This window comes from Phyllobates terribilis, unplaced genomic scaffold (genome assembly GCF_046119375.1).
Source record: "Phyllobates terribilis strain yellow unplaced genomic scaffold, ASM4611937v1 Scaffold_4__5_contigs__length_816908805, whole genome shotgun sequence".
Taxonomy (NCBI): domain Eukaryota; kingdom Metazoa; phylum Chordata; class Amphibia; order Anura; family Dendrobatidae; genus Phyllobates; species Phyllobates terribilis.
The window spans coordinates 457,429,896-457,443,490 of record NW_027362764.1 but is presented as its reverse complement, the minus strand read 5'-3'; the positions used below and the strand labels follow the sequence as shown (position 1 = coordinate 457,443,490).

The 13,595-nt window shown below is 46.0% G+C and overlaps 1 protein-coding gene across 3 annotated transcripts in view; it reads right to left on the bottom strand.

Annotated features, from left to right (window-relative positions):
- The window catches only part of LOC141265491 (glutamate decarboxylase 1-like), a 279,089-nt gene that overhangs the window by 23,037 nt on the left and 242,457 nt on the right, over positions 1 to 13,595 (bottom strand). The window lies entirely within an intron of this gene.

Below are 13,595 nucleotides of genomic sequence, written 5' to 3'. Positions count from 1 at the left end.
CTCAGAAGTAATGGCCATAGAGGGTTATTTTATAGTTATTTAAATCATAGAAACTACATATCACTAGGTGGAAGACTATTTTTGCTTTTTTTCATTTTGTATATTTCTCATTATTATAAAATATACAAATTACCCTTTCCATACATTTAACATATTGAAACTATTCTATTTTCCAAGTAGTTGCTGGAAATATACTGGTCCAGCTGAATGTGCGGGCACAGAAGCTGTACCTGGTGTTATGTTCTGCTACCAAAGCTAAGGAAAGAGAGGAGATCTGTCCCTACTATAGGACTCAGCTGAATCCCTACGATGTAACAGGGAACCTGATCCTGCGATCAGACCTGCTAAAGTCCTAATCTAGTCTGTACGGAGACCTATAGATGTGGGGAGGGAATCCCTACAAGTACTAAGGACTGGGAGGAATATGGGACACCTCCTAACAGAAATAGTAGCAGACAGACGAACAAACAAAATAGATAGAACATAGAGGTCCGTAGACCAAGCAAACTAACAGAGCTAGATACAGAGCACAGGCTAGCTAGAAAGTAGATATACAATGAAGTCCAGCAAAGCCAGAAGGGCGGAGCAGGATTAAATAGGCCAACAAGGTCATGTGACCAGCAAAGGAAAAAAAACCTAACAGCAAGGTTCTAACAGTACCCCCCCTTCTAAGAGGATCCTCCGGATCCCCTAGGACCAGGCTTATCAGGAAATCTCCTGTGAAACGCTCTGATAAGTCTGGACGCGGAAACATCATCTGACCTCACCCAAGAGTTATCCTCGGGTCCGAAACCTTTCCAGGCCACAAGATACTGCAAACTACCTCTATACCGTCTAGAGTCAAGGATGCGAGAAATTTCATATTCCCCGTCCTCCACCACCGGAGGAACAGAGGCAGAGGCGTCACCATCCGACACAACAGCTTTTTTTAACAGAGAGACATGAAAGACCGGATTAATTCTCCAGGAGGTAGGAACTAGTGTTGAGCCACCCCCGTAGTGTTAGAGTTCGGTTCGGTTCGTCGAACACCCGTGTGTTCGCCGAACTGTTCGTCGAACTGTTCGTCGAACACCTTCGAACACCGTTAAAACCAATGGCAGGCAAACAAAAACACATAGAAACACATAGAAAACACCTTCAAAGGTGTCCAAAAGCTGACAAACTGCTCAGAAGACACAACTAACACATGGAAAAGTGACAAGTACATATAGTCATGCGAAAAGAAAAGAGGTGGAGGAGTAAAAGGAGGGGGAGACACAGATATAGGCATGTCATGCCCTTCTAAAATCCAAAAAGTGAGAAGCTGAGACGGCCAGTCCGCTCCTGCCCGTGCCACCTCCGTGTCGCCGGGTTTGTGCCAGAGCCGCGGTGAACCCTGACGGCCAGCCCCCCTCTCCCAATACTGGTGCCTGTCCGCTGGTGGGTCGAGAGAGCCCCCCTGTGGTGGAGGCAGCTCTAAGCTTTTTAATTTAAATTGTCCCTCTAATTTGAATGAATACACTTTAAATCCATTTACAAGGATCTATTGGAGGGCAAGTCTCATGCCAGCAGCCGCGTAATTCCAGCTCCAGTAGCGTCCACTAAAGCTGCTGCAGTTAAAAAGCTTTTATAAGGATCGAGCTCGGCTGTCCACCGCAAGGCATCCTAGTGCCAGTCCCAGCCCCTATGCCTTGGGGTGCCTCCTGATGCTCTTCACTAAGTATCCCGTGGTCCCGAAGCATTTCCTTTGAAAAAATTAAGTGTCCAAACTACAGGTGGTGTAGCTTGCTTAACAGCCGGGATAATCCGCTGACTAGCAGACACTGCTACTAGGCACAAAGTATTTCCTGGGCTAGATGCAGTTAAAAATTTGTAAGTAGATACTCTCGTTGGATGCTGAGAAAGCATTCCATAGAGTCTCCTGGCACGCCATATATGATTCTCTTAAAAAGCTTGGGGTAGGGGTCTAGGGGACCCTTTTATAGCCAAAATCACGGCCCTGTATCACAATACATCACCTAGGCTGAAGATAAATGGAACTGTAGCACCGAGGGCTCGGTTGCTACAGACTTATTGCACCTCACCCAGAGGTGTGATATCTCACTCTCAGATAAGGATGGAGTGTGGATCAGGACCCGACACCTGCATGCATTACACCACATTGCCGTGGGGCAGGGCGACCAATATGCCCCTGAGATGGGCACGACAGTCCCTGTCCCTGGCTGGAGTGGGGGGAGGGAACACTGAGGAAGGGGAACCCTGCAGTGCAGGAGCAGGGAGGAAGCAGTTCCTGGGTGCATTGAGAAGGGAGTATAAAAGGTGGGCACCATCTTAGTTCAGTGCAGAGAAGTCTGAGCAGAAGTGGCAGGGAGCAGGGGCTCTGCATGAGCTCTGCTCCGGAGGCGGGCCTAGTAACAGAGGCCCAGGCCTGCAAGAGGGAGAAGGAAGGAAGAGGAGCGGAGAAGGCTCCAGGAACGAGGAATGAAGGGATCCCAGGGGTGCGGATGGGCGAGTCGCCACCACACGCCCGAATCCACCTGCGTGGAGGGGTCAGGCCAAAGGGGGAGACCGGTCCCCGAACTAGTGGAGGCAGGAAACGACCCTCAGCTAGAAACCGGAGGCTCTGACATTTTATGTGGCGCAGCCCCTTGCTCCACCCGCTAGGAAGGCACCACATAGGGTCAGGGAAACTGGCGCCAAGTTTACCAAGAGGAGGCCCGAGGCAGCCGGACAGAAGTGTTGGTAAGAAAGGCCAGACAAAGGACACACAAAGGGGGTCCTGTGAAGCGCTCCAAAGTTATCTGGGAGTTGTCTGAGCCCCTCACCTGGTGAGCACAGTACGACGTGGGCAGCCGTTACCTGCAGACGTGGTCTGGATAATAAGAACTGTGAGTAAAGGCCCTGAACTGCATCACTGACTCCGTGTCGTTACTGCTGCTGCCCTGCACCATCACCCCCATCCTCCGCATACACTGCCCTGAGGCTATACTCCTCCCGTGGGGAGTTATGCTACGCTCTGCTGCACCCACAACACCAGCCTTAGCGGTCTGCCCTGTAGCGGCGGTTCACTCTGACCGCAATCCACGGGTGGCGTAGTCGGACATTTAAACATCAAAACCACATAAATAGTTCCGCCACTGGTTTGACCGCCCTGAGCCACGGAACCGGATCGCCGCCACGAAGACTACAACCACCAGCATCCACCAAAAAGGGTCCGGCTCCGGGTGTCCCAAGGCCCAGGGGGTGCGTCAGAACATTTTCATCACCTTTCACAATCACCAATGGGACAAGGCAGGGATGTCCTCTGTCCCCTCTCTTATACATCCTAGTGACGGAGCACCTGCTCTCATCAATTCGCCATAACCCCAATATTAGGTGGATTGAGGTGGGAGGCACCGAGTACAAGTGCTCTCTATTTGCTGATGATGTCCTAGTATATATCACTCAATCACATATATCCATCCCTGCTGTTATGGCTGAAATAGATCACTTTGTTACATGGTAAAATTTTAAAATCAATGCAGCGAAGTCTGAGGCCCTCGATGTCTCCCTCCCTAAATCCATATAGGATTCCATCCAGTCCAACTTTCCCTTTGCCTGGCCCTCACAGGGTATCAAATACTTAGGAATTCCTATTCATAGAGACCTCTCCCATCTATGTTATCTTAATTTTGGGCCCTTTATTGAACAATTCCATACAGACCACGGTTGGCAAGTTAGAACTGTAAGATTCACTACGTGAACCACTGGTGTTTTGTGGAAAAGCACATGTACACCGCGTTCCAAATTATTATGCAAAAAGTGTTTAGGAGTGATAAGGGAAGAATTTGTTTGTTTGTCAGTTAAACTCATTGATGGTGATGTGTGTCAGGGCTCTTTATATCACTGTAAGCAATTGCAGACACCTGTGCTAATTAGTTTGGCAGGTGTGTCCAATGAAAGGCAAGACTACTTAAGAAGGCTCTCTCACATTATTAAGCAGCCTACATTTTCTGCCAAAATGGGAAAGAAAAAGGATGTGTCGGCTGCTGAGAAGCAACAAATTGTGGAGTGTTTAGGTCAAGGCATGACTACAATCAACATTGTGCGATGATCAGGATGAAGTGTCTTGGCAATCAAGAAGTATGTAGCTGATTCACAGTACACACGTGTGCGTGCTGATAAGGGCAAATTGAGGACTCTTTCCTACAGGCAATTACGTCAGGTTGAAAGAGCAGCGGCAAAAAAGCCTTGTCATAGCAGCAGACAAGTTTTTGAAGCTGCTTGTGCCTCCAACGTCCCCCGAACAACAAGATGCAGGGTCCTTCAGAGGTCTGCAGCTGTGCATACGCCATCCTGTCGACCTCCTCTATCCACTTCACACAAGCAGAAACGGCTCCAGTGGGCCAAACATTACATGAAGACTGATTTCAAAACTGTTTTGTTCACGGATGAGTGCCGTGCAGCGCTCGATGGTCCAGATGAATGGAGTGAAGGATGGCTGGTTGATGGACACCCCACGCAAACACGGCTACAGCGCCAACAAGGAGGAGGTGGAGTAATGTTTTGGGCTGGAATCATGGGGAGAGAGATTGTCGGCCCCTTTAGGATCCCTGAAGGCGCTAAAGATGAACTCCATAATGTATGTGGATTTTCTCCAACAGCACTTCCTGCCATGGTTCAAGAAGAAGAACCGTGTATTTCACAGCAAGATCATTTTTCTGCATGATAATGCACCATCTCATGCTGCACATAAAACATCTGCATCTCTGGCTGATATGGGCATAAAAGGGGACAAACTTATGGTGTGACCCCCATGCTCCCCTGACCTGTACCCCATTCAGAACCTTTGGAGCATCATTAAAAGGAGTGTCTATGATGGCGGGAGGCAGTTCACATCTAAGCAACAGCTCTGGGAGGGTATTCTGTCCTCATGCAAAACAATTGAAGCAGAAACCATCCAAAACCTGACAAATTCAATGGACGAGAGAGTTCAGAAGCTCCTTTCGAACAAGGGGTCCTATGTGAAAATGTAACATCACCTAGAATAAAGTTTTGAGTTGAAAACTGTTTGATTTCAGTTTCTAACAACCTACTAATGCTTATAATTTCAAAAATGACCATTTTTTTGGTCTTTATTAAAATGAAAAGGTTGATCGAAAAGTTTGGGGGATCTAAGAGTGTGGCAACCCAGTAGTCATGATTACTTCGAATTCTGACAATATGAGGGTCATGCTGCAGGTAGTGCAGCAAGAAGGCACTTATGTGTCTTGCGCATCTCGGAGCCCCAAAATTATTTTCCGGGCTAGATGCAGCTAAAAATTATTTTTAATTTTAAATCTGGTGAAGCTTATTATAGATGGCCTAATAGGATCAGTGCTGCACACTGCTACAAAGCCCAAATTATTTTCCAGTCAAGATACAGATAAACATGATTAGTAATTTGAAAGCTTAAAACGGTTGGTAGGGTGATTTTAACCAATCATCAAGCTTTTACTCTCCCCAGGATGACACAGGGGTAGAAAAGTCGTTTCGGATCCATGATTTGTTCATCTTTATGAACGTGAGTCTGTCTACATTATCAGTGGAGAGCCGCGTGCGCTTATCTGTCAGCACACCACCAGCAGCGCTGAACACACGTTCAGACAGAACGCTGGCTGCGGGGCATGACAAGATCTCCAAGGCGTAAGTGGCTAGCTCCGGCCATTTATCCAGATTGGAAGCCCAAAAAGAGCAAGGGTCCAGTGACACAGTCGTGGCTTCAATGTTTACTTGGAGATACTCCTGTACCATCGTCTCTAGGCGTTGACTATGTGTCAGACTTCTTGTCTCCTGTGGCCTTGCAAAGGATGGGCTAAAAAAGTGGTGAAATGATTCCGCAAAATTGATGTTACCAGCAGATACTGTGGTTCTGTTACGGTTTGAGTGCTGAACACTTGACGGTCCCACGGTTGGCAAGTTGGAACTGTGAGATTCACTACGTGCACCACTGGTATTTTGTGGAAAAGCACATGTAAGATTCTGCAACAGTCTCTGCTGATACTCCTGCATGCGTGCATCCCTTTCTATGGCAGGAATAATTTCTGCAAATTTACTTTTGTACCGGGGATCTAACAGTGTGGCAACCCAGTAGTCAGGATTATTTCTAATTCTCACAATTCGAGGGTCATGTTGCAGGTAGTGCAGCAAGAAGGCACTCATGTGTGTTGCGCATCCAGGAGCACCAAGTCCCTGTTGTGTTGGTGGCGAGGTAACAATCATGCTTCCTTCCTCTGTCCTCTCCCCCCAACCTCGCACAACAGAAATGTGATCAAGGTCTCCCTCATCTGATGAGTCTTCCATCAGTTCGTCCTCCACTTCTTCCTGGGCTCCTGCACCTTCCTCACTAGTTTGGCTGCTACCATGCGCCCTGGTAAAATCATCTCCCCCACCCTCACATGCCTGCCGCCCTGGTGCTGCCGACCGTCTGGACCTTGCAGATGTTAGCCCTTCCGCATACAACTCCTCTTCCTCTACTTCCTCCACCTCCTCTTGTGCCACCACCTGACTCCGAATTCTGTTTAACATGTGCTCCAGCATGTAAATCACCGGAATAGTCATGCTGATAATGGCATCGTCAGCACTAAACATCTTCGTCGCCATTTCAAAACTGTGCAGAAGGGTGCATAGGTCCCTGATCTGAGACCACTCCTCCAGCGTGATTTGCCCCACCTCTGAATCTCGTTGGCCCAGGCTATACGTCAGAACGTATTGCACCAGGGCTTGTCGGTGCTGCCACAGTCGCTGCAACATGTGCAGAGTTGAATTCCACCGGGTAGGCACATCGCATTTTAGCCGGTGAAGTGGCAGGCCCAACGACTTCTGTAGAGATGTAAGTCGCTGAGCTGCGGGATGCGAACGGCGGAAGTGAGCACACAGCGACCGTGCCCTCTGCAGAAGGCCATCTAGTCTGGGATAGTGGGCTAAAAATTGCTGGACAACCAGGTTCAACACGTGAGCCATACAAGGCACGTGTGTGACATTGCCCCGGCGAAGGGCCGCACCCAGGTTTGCAGCATTGTCGCACACGGCCTTCCCTGGTTTCAGGTCCAGTGGAGACAACCATTCATGAAATTGGTTCTCCAGAGCTGACCACAACTCCTCAGCTGTGTGACTCACATTTCCCAGACATTTCAATGTAAAAACCGCCTGATGACGTTGAGCCCTACTGCCAGCATAGTAAGGAGGTGTGCAGGATCCCTTCTGCGCAGTTAGAAAGCTTGTGGCATGACCAGACAGGCTTTGGGTGCAGGTGGAAGACCGAGAGGAGGTTGAGGAGGCAGAAGCAGTGGAGGAAAAATGACATAAAGAGGATTGACGCACAACTCGTGGGGACGGCAAGACTTGGACAGCAGCCCCTTGTCCTGCTGTCACCATAGTTACCCAGTGCCCAGTCAGCGACATGTAACGCCCCTGTCCATGCCTACTCGTCCAAGTGTCTGTGGTGAATTGCACCCTGTCACACACAGAGTTTCTCAAAGAAGCGGTGATGTTGTGTGCGACATGCTGGTGGAGCGCAGGCACACCTTTCTTTGAGAAGTAGTGCCGACTGGGCATCTGGTACTGGGGCACTGCGACGGACATAAGGTCTCGAAAATCCTCTGTGTCCACCAGGCGGAAAGGCAGCATTTCTGTAGCCAAGAGCTTGCAGATGGTGAAATTCAACCTCTTAGCTTTCTCATGGCTAGGAGGAAATGGTCTTTTACTTGTCCACATCTGAGGGACCGAGGGCTGGCTATTGTGCTTAGACGGGGTTGATAAGGGTGTCCCCGGCAAACTGCCGGTCTGTGAGGAAGATGCAGGCGGACATGTTAGGTTGCCTTGATCCAAAGGTGGTGCTATCGATGTCGGACAGCTCTCAAGACCAGCTGGTGTTACCACCTCCAAAGAAAATGATGACCTGCCAATCACGCTGGCTGTTGCGGGTAAAGAGGTGGCAGGTCTGCGCCCCAAAACAGGTGTGACTGCTGTCCCCCCAGTCACAGAGGATGAAGAGGCCGCGGATGCACAAGATATGGCAGACGGTGGTTGGCCCGGCCGGCTAGACCGCATTGTAGCACACTGAGCTTCCCACTGCAACTTATGCTTCATGTCCATGTGCCGGTTCATGCATGAAGTACTCAAACTATGTATTTTTTGGCCTCTACTTAGCTTTTGCTGACAAATGTTACAGATAACACGAGTTGGGTCATCTTTATCGATCTGAAAAAATGCCCAGGCTATGCAAGGCTTAGCACCCATGCGACCTGAAGAGCCACCACGACTTGTGGTGAGAGGCAGAGTTGTGTTTGAGGATGCAGTTGTTGACGTGCTTCCAGTACTACGTCTCTGTCCAGGAAGGCGCAACCTGACCTCGTCGTCACTAGCATCTTCCTCCACCTCCTCTGCTGACCTCATCTCTTGGTTGACTGTGGGTTGACAGTAAGTGGGATCTCCGACCTCATCATCATCACCCTGTGCGTTATCACACCCGTCGTCCTCAGAGCCAACCTGTTCCTGCCCTGACAAAAAACTAAAGTTGTCGCTCCAATCAGGTATTTGAGTCTTATCATCGTCTTCCTCATTGTCTCCACCAACAGGAGTTACAGTTTGGGAATGAGGGTCTACATTATGGTCAGAACCTTCTGCGTCTGGTCCTGGATCCGACTCATAAAGATTCTGGGCATCAGTGCAGATCATTTCCTCGTCTGGATTCACAGAAGCGCTGGAGTCGACCTCTGATTCCCAGGCTATAGTATGAGTAAACAGCTCTGCAGACTCAACCATCTGTTCTACCTCATACTCAGACGGGCAGCTGGAGATTTGGGAGCTGTGAGGAAGCAAGTGCGATTTGGGTGACACCTTTGAGGACTGGAGTATTTGTGATGTTGAAGTTGATGTGGAGGAGAGCCCACTTAAAGGAGCACTTGATATCCGTTGAAGCACCTGCTGTTTTTGTGCCTCATCTGGAATTTGTAGCGATTGGCGTGGCCGTAAGAAAGGGATCTTATCACATTGTCCGCTAAAAGAAGTAGACATTTTAGTTTGGCTGGAAGATGGTCTTTCTTCTGCACCTACCCCACGGACACAACCTTTTTTCCCCTTCCCAACACGCCCATTCCCCTTTCCACCAGCAGCAGGCCTTTTTCCACTCATTTTGGTGGTTAACTAATTCACAACTCTGGAGTTGTTTGCACAAAAAAACAATGGATGGTAACCGAGCAGAGCTGAGTGGCCAAACTGTGGTATTAGGCCAAAACTATTGGCTGGGTTAGATGCAGAAAAAAATTATTTTTAATTTGCAACCTGATGGAGGTCAGTATAGATGGACTAATAGACCAAGTCCCACACACCGCTAGAAGCCCAAATATTTTTTCAGAGCTAGATGCAGAAAAAAATTATATTCAATTTGCAACCTGCTGGAGGTCAGTATAGAAGGACTAATAGAACAAGTCCCACACACTGCTAGAAGCCCAAATATTTTTTCAGAGCTAAATGAAGAAAAAAATTATTTTTAATTTGCAACCTGATGGAGGTCAGTATAGATGGACTAATAGACCAAGTCCCACACACTGCTAGAAGCCCAAATATTTTTTCAGAGCTAAATGCAGAAAAAAATTATTTTTAATTTGCAACCTGATGGAGGTCAGTATAGATGGACTAATAGACCAAGTCCCACACACCGCTAGAAGCCCAAATATTTTTTCAGAGCTAGATGCAGAAAAAAATTATATTCAATTTGCAACCTGCTGGAGGTCAGTATAGAAGGACTGATAGAACAAGTCCCACACACTGCTAGAAGCCCAAATATTTTTTCAGAGCTAAATGAAGAAAAAAATTATTTTTAATTTGCAACCTGATGGAGGTCAGTATAGATGGACTAATAGACCAAGTCCCACACCCTGCTAGAAGCCCGAATATTTTTTCAGAGCTAGATGCAGAAAAAAATTATTTTTAATTTGCAACCTGATGGAGGTCAGTATAGATGGACTAATAGACCAAGTCCCACACACTGCTAGAAGCCCAAATATTTTTTCAGAGCTAGATGCAGAAAAAAATTATTTTTAATTTGCAACCTGATGGAGGTCAGTATAGATGGACTAATAGACCAAGTCCCACACACCGCTAGAAGCCCAAATATTTTTTCAGAGCTAGATGCAGAAAAAAATTATATTCAATTTGCAACCTGCTGGACGTCAGTATAGAAGGACTAATAGAACAAGTCCCACACACTGCTAGAAGCCCAAATATTTTTTCAGAGCTAGATGCAGAAAAAAAATATTTTTAATTTGCAACCTGATGGAGGTCAGTATAGATGGACTAATAGACCAAGTCCCACACACTGCTAGAAGCCCAAATATTTTTTCAGAGCTAGATGCAGAAAAAAAATATTTTTAATTTGCAACCTGATGGAGGTCAGTATAGATGGACTAATAGACCAAGTCCCACACACCGCTAGAAGCCCAAATATTTTTTCAGAGCTAGATGCAGAAAATTTTTTTATTCAATTTGCAACCTGATGGAGGTCAGTATAGATGGACTAATAGACCAAGTCCCACACACTGCTAGAAGCCCAAATATTTTTTCAGAGCTAGATGCAGAAAAAAATTATTTTTAATTTGCAACCTGATGGAGGTCAGTATAGATGGACTAATAGACCAAGTCCCACACACTGCTAGAAGCCCAAATATTTTTTCAGAGCTAGATGCAGAAAAAAATTATTTTTAATTTGCAACCTGATGGAGGTCAGTATAGATGGACTAATAGACCAAGTCCCACACACCGCTAGAAGCCCAAATATTTTTTCAGAGCTAGATGCAGAAAAAAATTATATTCAATTTGCAACCTGCTGGACGTCAGTATAGAAGGACTAATAGAACAAGTCCCACACACTGCTAGAAGCCCAAATATTTTTTCAGAGCTAAATGAAGAAAAAAATTATTTTTAATTTGCAACCTGATGGAGGTCAGTATAGATGGACTAATAGACCAAGTCCCACACACTGCTAGAAGCCCAAATATTTTTTCAGAGCTAGATGCAGAAAAAAATTATTTTTAATTTGCAACCTGATGGAGGTCAGTATAGATGGACTAATAGACCAAGTCCCACACACTGCTAGAAGCCCAAATATTTTTTCAGAGCTAGATGCAGAAAAAAATTATTTTTAATTTGCAACCTGATGGAGGTCAGTATAGATGGACTAATAGACCAAGTCCCACACACTGCTAGAAGCCCAAATATTTTTTCAGAGCTAGATGCAGAAAATTTTTTTATTCAATTTGCAACCTGATGGAGGTCAGTATAGATGGACTAATAGACCAAGTCCCACACACTGCTAGAAGCCCAAATATTTTTTCAGAGCTAGATGCAGAAAAAAATTATTTTTAATTTGCAACCTGATGGAGGTCAGTATAGATGGACTAATAGACCAAGTCCCACACACTGCTAGAAGCCCAAATATTTTTTCAGAGCTAAATGAAGAAAAAAATTATTTTTAATTTGCAACCTGATGGAGGTCAGTATAGATGGACTAATAGACCAAGTCCCACACACTGCTAGAAGCCCAAATATTTTTTTAGAGCTAGATGCAGAAAAAAAATATTTTTAATTTGCAACCTGATGGAGGTCAGTATAGATGGACTAATAGACCAAGTCCCACACACTGCTAGAAGCCCAAATATTTTTTCAGAGCTAGATGCAGAAAAAAATTATTTTTAATTTGCAACCTGATGGAGGTCAGTATAGATGGACTAATAGACCAAGTCCCACACACCGCTAGAAGCCCAAATATTTTTTCAGAGCTAGATGCAGAAAATTTTTTTATTCAATTTGCAATCCGATGGAGGTCAGTATAGATGGACTAATAGACCAAGTCCCACACACTGCTAGAAGCCCAAATATTTTTTCAGAGCTAGATGCAGAAAAAAATTATTTTTAATTTGCAACCTGATGGAGGTCAGTATAGATGGACTAATAGACCAAGTCCCACACACTGCTAGAAGCCCAAATATTTTTTTCAGAGCTAGATGCAGAAAAAAATTATATTCAGTTTGCAACCTGATGGAGGTCAGTATAGATGGACTAATAGAATGATGCTATGCCCAAAAGATTTTACTTCACTAGGTGCAGTAAAAAAATTGGTATTCTATACACAGGTGGTATATCTTGCAACACAGATAGGCTACTCCACTGACTAACACACTCTGCAATAGGCCAAAAAGGATTAGCTTTGCTAGATTCAGCCAAATGCTGTGAAAAAAACTTGCACAGCACTGGCACAGACCTGCCTGGCAAAAACTGATAGGAACTGATGTAACCTAGTCCTGAAAAGGACTCCAATTACAATTAGTCTTTACTCCCACAATCTATCTATTTAAGAGCACAGACCTGCCTGATAAAAGTCGTAGGAAATGCTGTAACCTAGTCCTTAAAAGGACTGCAATCACAACTATTCCCTACTCCCAAGCTATCTGTATATTTGTGCGAAAATTGGCTTGAAATTAACAAGGTATAGCGCACACAGCAACAGCGGTGCCGTCTAACACGCAGCTGCAGCAGTGAGAAAATGGTGGCGACGGGGAAAATGGCTTGGTCTTATAGGGCAAGGACATGTGACATACACTGCCAATCACACATGCCCTTGCTTGTGTGAAAAAAAGCACTTCGCTCCGTGTGTGCGCTGCTGATAGGCTGACAGATTGCACCTCCCCACTGCAAATGCGGGAAAGAGAAAAAAAAATGGAGATCTTCATTGTTCCTGCAGAGATCCATCCCCTGCCCCTCCCCCCGCCCCGCTGTACACTCAAACTGCGTATTAACATTAATTTTCATCATTACTGAGAAAAGATCCAGTTATGATTTTGGTGCACGAACAGTTATCGAACATAACCTCGAACAGCCGAATTTTTCTCAAATTGTTCGTGTTCGCCGACCGGCTCGAACACAGCCCAAAACAGCTCGAATTTGAGATTGGCGAACAGTTCGAGTAGAACAACGCTCATCTCTAGTAGGAACCTCCAACCTAACAGCAGATTGGTTGACAACCTGAAGCACCTTAAAGGGCCCTACAAACTTGGGACCCAATTTCTTAGAAGGAATCCTCAACCGCAGATTCCTAGAGGACAACCAAACCATGTCACGAACAGCGAACAAAACCTCCTGTCGTTTCCTATCAAAGTAGTCTTTAGATTTTCTGTTGGCCTCCTGAAGATTACCACGCACATCCGTCCAAACTCTTTCCAAATCACCGGAAAAATTCTCCTCCTCAGGCACGGCAGATCCCAACTTGGAGAACGACCCAAACGACGGATGTCTCCCAGAACAACAAAAAAAAGGCGAACAACCAGCAGAAGAAGATGTATGATTGTTCAGAGCAAATTCAGCAAGTGGCAGAAACTCAGACCACCCCTCTTGATTGTCTGCCACAAAACAACGCAAGAACTGCTCAACATCCTGGTTTTTCCTTTCTGTCTGGCCATTAGATTCAGGATGATATCCGGACGAAAACGACAAATGAATTCCCAACCTGTCACAAAAGGCACGCCAAAAACGAGCCACGAACTGAGGACCCCTATCAGAAACAATGTCAGTAGGAACGCCATGAAGTCTGACAATTTCCT